This window comes from Microtus pennsylvanicus, chromosome 7 (assembly GCF_037038515.1).
Source record: "Microtus pennsylvanicus isolate mMicPen1 chromosome 7, mMicPen1.hap1, whole genome shotgun sequence".
NCBI classification, from domain to species: domain Eukaryota; kingdom Metazoa; phylum Chordata; class Mammalia; order Rodentia; family Cricetidae; genus Microtus; species Microtus pennsylvanicus.
Genome location: NC_134585.1, coordinates 67,142,167 through 67,148,166, shown reverse-complemented (window position 1 = coordinate 67,148,166; position 6,000 = coordinate 67,142,167). Strand labels below are relative to the sequence as shown.

Here is a 6,000-nt window from a genome sequence, read left to right as displayed (position 1 = left end):
TGCTCAAAGACCCAACAGAAAGAAAAGCCGATCATCCGTCATTACAGAAGGCAGGGGAATCGGAAGGGGCTTTTAACTCCAAGCCACTGATGGTAATTTTTGGTTGCTTGCCTGAGTTGCCTGGAGCAACAGAAAGCATCACCTTAGTTTTATTCAGGCTAATTGCCAGCCCGTGCGTTGGTCCTAAATTTGAGGAATGATTGACAGCCCGATACATAGCTTCAAGTTCACAGTCATTAGCACACAGCCACTCAGGTCTAGTCTGCCCCAAAGACATGTACGGAAACCAGCCACCCACTGAGTCCAAACAGCACTGGAGGGAAGCAATACATCCTTCCTTAGGGGTCCACAGCTTTCTTCCTGCACTGGCCACGTCTGCACGGAACAAGGCCTGTTTATGACCCTGTTTGACATGCATTTGTGTGCAGAGGTAGTTCAGACTAGGTGCTGTCTGTTCTGACTCGGCCAGTTAAAATAGACGTAGTCACAGGACTGGCTCTCTTTGTTGATGGATTCCTGGAGTAACCAAGTGTGTTGAGCATTGACGAGGTTAAAAATAGTAGCATGTAAGCCTACGGGTTGCTTCTCGTGTTTCTTTTCATTTTAGAAAGACTGACACTTGCTCTGCGGCTTCTCTGTCATTTTAAGGGTCACACATACTTGCAGAATTGGCGTCTGTAAGGTCTAGATAGTATTTTCCTCTTTCCCTTTAAAGCATAAGCCTTTATCTATTGCACTTTCGAGCTATAGTCCCCATGCAGTGAAACACAATTATTTTGTGCCTGTCATCTTTTTGGTTCTTCGAATGCTTTGTTGTGCAATTAAATGTGGACTAAAATTAAAATCCCCATAAACCAGCTGTCAGAGGTTGCCTCTGCAAACAAGGTGGATGTCAAAGGAGACATCTTTGTCAGGAAAATACATTGCAGTTATATAGCAGACTTTCCCCTGGGAAGTCGTGGGTCTCTGCTCCTCCCCCAGAGTGGCTTTCCTCCTTCTGGATCCTGAGAGTCTTCCTGTGCCCTTTAGGGAAAACATCCTCCCGACATAGGGTCCTGCTTTCTGAGCCTTGCCTCTCAGAGCATTGCATGCAGGGATGTTACACTAACCAACCTTCTCATGCTTTTTCCACAACTGGTTTGTCCATATTTTTCTTCATCTTCCATCATCCAGTATTTACCTGCTCGTCCCCCGTGGGGACACAAGGGCAAGCATGGGGCTCCATCCATCTCCTTCCCTGTTTGCACAGTAGAGTTCTGTCACGTGACTCTTCAAACTAGAGCCCAGTGAAAAAAATTCTGACCAAGAATATTTTTGTTTGCCCTGCATAGTGTTCTAAAAATTAGAGAATTTCACCCAAACCATCTGGATTTTCAGCTTCTTTGGAAAAATGAGAAGACGTTTTCGTCTTAGAAGGCATTTCTAAAAGATTCTAGCTGAGCTGAGCAGCAGGCGACCTTGACAGGCGGCGTTGTAGGACTAAGCCCTCGAGCACAGTCTGTTCTTCCTGCTCTGGGCTTTTGACTTCTGGTTTAAAACCTTAAGGAAGAAGAAGAGCTTTCTAGATCAGAACCACCGCTCACAGCGGAGTTCTTCCAGAGATTGTAACACTGAAGGAACAAACAAAACTCTCAAGGCAGGTCCTCTACTGGCCTGTAGGCTTCCTTTGTCTTTCCGGTTCGGCATGTATGGCCGGACAGAAGCATCCAGATGTGCAGATGTGCAGACATGTACGGCCGGACAGAAGCATCCAGATGTGCAGACGGAAGATGAGGATGAAACACCCCTGCAGCCCCGCAGCCTCCTTCCCGTGTGGCTACATGAGAGTCTGTAACAGGTGCTATCAGGCTGATGAAAAGCAAGGGGGCAGTTGTACAGCTGAGGTACCTGTCAGGACGCCACAGACAGTTACTGCAACACAGAGTGACTTCTTTTTCACTTCCCGGAACAAACATTTTTCAAGAGAACGGAGACTTAGCCAGATATCTTGATATCTTATGTGTAAAATAATTTTTTTTTGAAGCTAAATTGTAAGCAGTTTTCTTCAAAGGCAGCCATCACTGCCTTTGGCTAGGATCTCACTTTGTTTTCTCAGCTGACCGACCATTAACCCTTTCAAGCCTGGCTGATTGCAAGTGTGCCGTGAACATAATACCTACTCAGAGCTACTAAGAACTAAATGAGATATGTGTAGGTGGTTGGCACACAGGAGGTATCAGGGCTCTAGGACTTGCCTTCTCTGGGGGCTTCCCATTCTTATCTTGCTTACCTCCAACTACCCTGCAGGGGGCAGTGTAACACCGGGGCTGAGGACCGAGGAAGGCGGTGTCCCTTAGAAATGAGTGACTTCAGGCAAAGAGCTCCAATTCCCCGCTTCTCAGAATCATTCTCTGTAAAAGAGCTGAAAATGATAGCGTTTGAGTTTTAGATGAGACCTGACATTTAAAGCGTTTGGCACAGATCCTGGCCCACAGTGTGCGCCCAGCATTGTTTTTAGGGTCATTACTACCACCGCTCATAGTGCCTTGGCAGTAGAATTTATTTGCTTTGATGGCAAGGCCCATGGGCGTCCCCCAGAAATCTGGACAGTGTCCCTTTGAAACCCCCTTACCGTTGCCCTTGTTCTGTTGGTGACCGAAGGCCTTCAGCTTAGTCAGCCTGAGAATAAAGAGGGGATTTCCAGCAGGGGAGGTTGAGGGAGGGATGGCCACAGAATTCTGTGCTAACTCGGGTCTCTTGAACCCACAGTCTCCCGCTGACTCCTTTGAGGTTGATCATCCCCCAAATTCTAGGTGTCTGGGCTCCTACCTCCAAAATAACAGCCGACTTTTATCCTTTCTGTTTGGACCGTCAGTCCTTCCTCTGAAGAGCTGATTGGAGAGGGGTGGCCCTCCACACAGTGGAGAGGGGTGGCCCTCCACACAGTGGAGAGGGGTGGCCCTCCACACAGTGGAGAGGGGTGGCCCTCCACACAGGAGGCTCCTAGTCATTCTCCTGTCGGTCTCTACAGTGTCGCTCTGGTTCCCACATCCTCCACCATCTGTGCCTCCTGCTGCGGCTTCCGGGTTCTTCTGCCTTGTCAGGACTAAGCTGCAAGATTGAGGAGAGCTACTTCCAGCTCACATGGCTCCAGCTCACGTGACTCATAATCGAGACCTGGAATGTAACCTTTAAAACCCAGCACGTGTTAGTCTGATGTTAGACTTAGGTAGCACCACAAGTCTGATGTTCTGGGAGAAACAAAACTATTTTCATTCGAGAACAACAAGTAATGTCTTCATGCAGGAAAGACAAATTTAGCAAAATTTGATGACCCTCCAAATCAGGTAGCTCTCACCTTTGGGAATCCCCTCGGGCCAGCTTCTCTGTGATGACTGACCCCAAGTCTGAGGGCTTCCCAGTGAAGGGTGTTTATCACTCATGTTATCATGGTGTACTTACTTCTAAAGGCACCCCAAGAGAGAGCCACCATACAGAAGGAGCTTGTGCTGGGGGAGAGAGAGTTCTAGGACCGTTAAAGACTCTTCCCAGAAGCGCCACCTTTAGTGGTGTTAGGATTGCATTAGGTCTGTAGGTCACATGCTGGGCCTAGCCACCCCATGGTGTGGACACAGCTGGACCTGCCCTGTAATTCAGAGTGGAGCAGTCTTCACAGCGACACAGCTAGGACTTTTGTTTACATAGAAACCAAGCCGAGAAGACAGGCCCTCTCACCCCCGCTTAAGTCAGTTCTGTGTAGTGGGACCTCTTGGCTACAACTGAGAAACATGTTCATAATTTACAATATTCCATATATGTAACTACTCAAGTCTAAGTGTGAAGTCACACTACCAAGGAAGTAGGAGGGGCAGAGGAACTTCTTTGGCTATCCATGTTGAATCTACCTCTCCTCCTCCTTTGGGGTTTCCCTCTGTGTTTTTTCTCTCTTCTGTTTACATCAGGCAAGTTCCATAGTCTCTTCTGTGCTTCCTTTCTCTGCTTACTAATACTTCTCTACACTGTGGCTCACAGTGGCATACACTACTTGACTTTGTTGCTGTGACTGTAGAACACAACAGACCACACACGCTGTCAAGTCTCTTACTTCCCTTGGCAGTGGTGCGGAACCTGCCTGATCAGAACCTCTCTCATCAACAGTTCTGTCTGACCGACTACTGGGCTCATGGCTGAGAGATTTCTGGAGCAACAGCCCTGCACAAGTGCAGAGAATGAGTCCTGTTATCACAATCCTGTCTCCTCAATAACAGTGTGGAATCTGGTGTGGCCATCATTAGTAAGAGAAAAAACACCAAAGAAGAAACAAAGGAAGTTGGCCATCCTGTCTTTGCTCTCACGTGCATGCGGGGGATGCTACTCTGTTTTGCAACAGCATCCTGAGCCCCAAATCTCATGGTCTGATCTTGGATCAGCTGCAGTGCTGTATACAAACTGTCCAACTCCAGGAAGCTCCGCTTTTGCTTTTGGGTAAGTGGTAGAGCTTGGGGAGATGGTATTTACCAGCCGATGGATTTTATTATCACCACCCTGGGTTTCCTGCAGCTGATGCCACTAACAGAGCTGTTCTTAGTTCTGTGTGGATGTGTGGACGAAGTGTAAGTATTTCACGTTTTGTGCAGCACGGGTCACTGTGGGAGCCACTTCACTCTGCCCTCATGCACGGGAGAAACAAGGGTATGCCTGGAAAATGGGTGTGGTTCCCCTCAGGAGAACTTCCCAGATACTGTAAATTCATATAATCATCAAGTATCTTATATGACTATTAAGAACCCCCCCATCATTTTTATTTGGTAGCTGAACAAGAGCAATCAGACGTTGGGCTAGCACTAGTTAGAAAGCCACAGTCCTCTTCTAGGATGGCCACTGGGAACTAGATGGATGAACGCATTAGGGAATGCAGAGCTCACTCGCCACGCAGCGTGCCTCTGCCTCTGCCTTTGCCGTGCCCTTGGTCCACGACCCTAGCTCCTAGTCCACAAATCTGTCCTCAAAGCAGAAACATCTGCACTGTTTCCTGGTGTCACTGGGCACATCTGGGGGCTTGTTTTGCAAGAAAACGAAAATGACTCTGGTGACTATTTGGTCCTGAAATGGTTTTAATTTAGTTTTTTTTCTCTATTCCCTTACCCTTTCTCCACAACAGAAATTAACATAAACATTCCTTCTGGCTAAATTCCCAATGCACTTCTTCACAGTGAGCATTTTCTGAAGTGAAAATTAGGGGCTTCCTTGCAGTTCTGATCAGGAATGTGAAACAGTGCATCTCACAGGGTTGGGGAACTCAGGCCCATTTTTGAATTAATTCGTGCTGGGAAGGAGGCCTCTCTGCCGCCTGCCAGAGGATCCTTTCTGCAGAAATCCAAGCATGTGGGTGATGTGTATTATTCTCCTTTCTCATCCTATCATCGAGACAGTATCATTTGGTATAGGGAGAAATTTATTGGCACTGGCCCTGTGGAGGATTGCACTCTCTATACCATCCCTAAGTTCGCTGGAACCTGGGGTGAGTAGCAAGGTCTTTTCCTAGCCCTCCACCTCTTCATCTCCAGCCTCCTAACCCCAGTTTTTATTTAGCAGAATCTAGAATCTAATGATGATGAATAAATTGGCAAGCTCATAGAAACACTGCAGTCCAGTTTGGTGGGGAAGGAGCAGACTTCTGCCTGTCTCTAGTTCTAGCCATCTTGTTCCCAAAGCAGCCTTGGATCCTTCAGACTGATGATCTAAGCTGGATCTATCTATCTATCTATCTATCTATCTATCTATCTATCTATCTATCTATCTATCTATCATCTATTTACCTACCTACCTATCATCTACCTGCCTGTAATCTAGCTACCTACCACCTTATCATCCATTGTCTTAGGGAAACACCATGATCAAAGTTTTTTTAGGGGGGAAAAGAAAGGGTTTATTTTGCTCACAGTTCTATATAACAGTTCATCATCAAAAACAGCAAAGTCAAGAACCTGGAAGCAGGAGCTGATGTAGAGGCCGTGGAGG

The 6,000-nt window shown here is 47.1% G+C and overlaps 1 long non-coding RNA gene across 1 annotated transcript; it reads right to left on the bottom strand.

Annotated features, from left to right (window-relative positions):
- Nucleotides 1–1,751: 1,751 nt before the first annotated feature.
- LOC142853791 (uncharacterized) lies at nt 1,752–2,900 on the bottom strand. The gene is made up of 3 exons (XR_012911258.1): nt 2,809–2,900; nt 2,270–2,401; nt 1,752–1,887 (listed from the first exon to the last, which is right to left on the bottom strand). It is a non-coding gene; the product is annotated as an uncharacterized LOC142853791 (long non-coding RNA).
- Nucleotides 2,901–6,000: the final 3,100 nt, after the last annotated feature.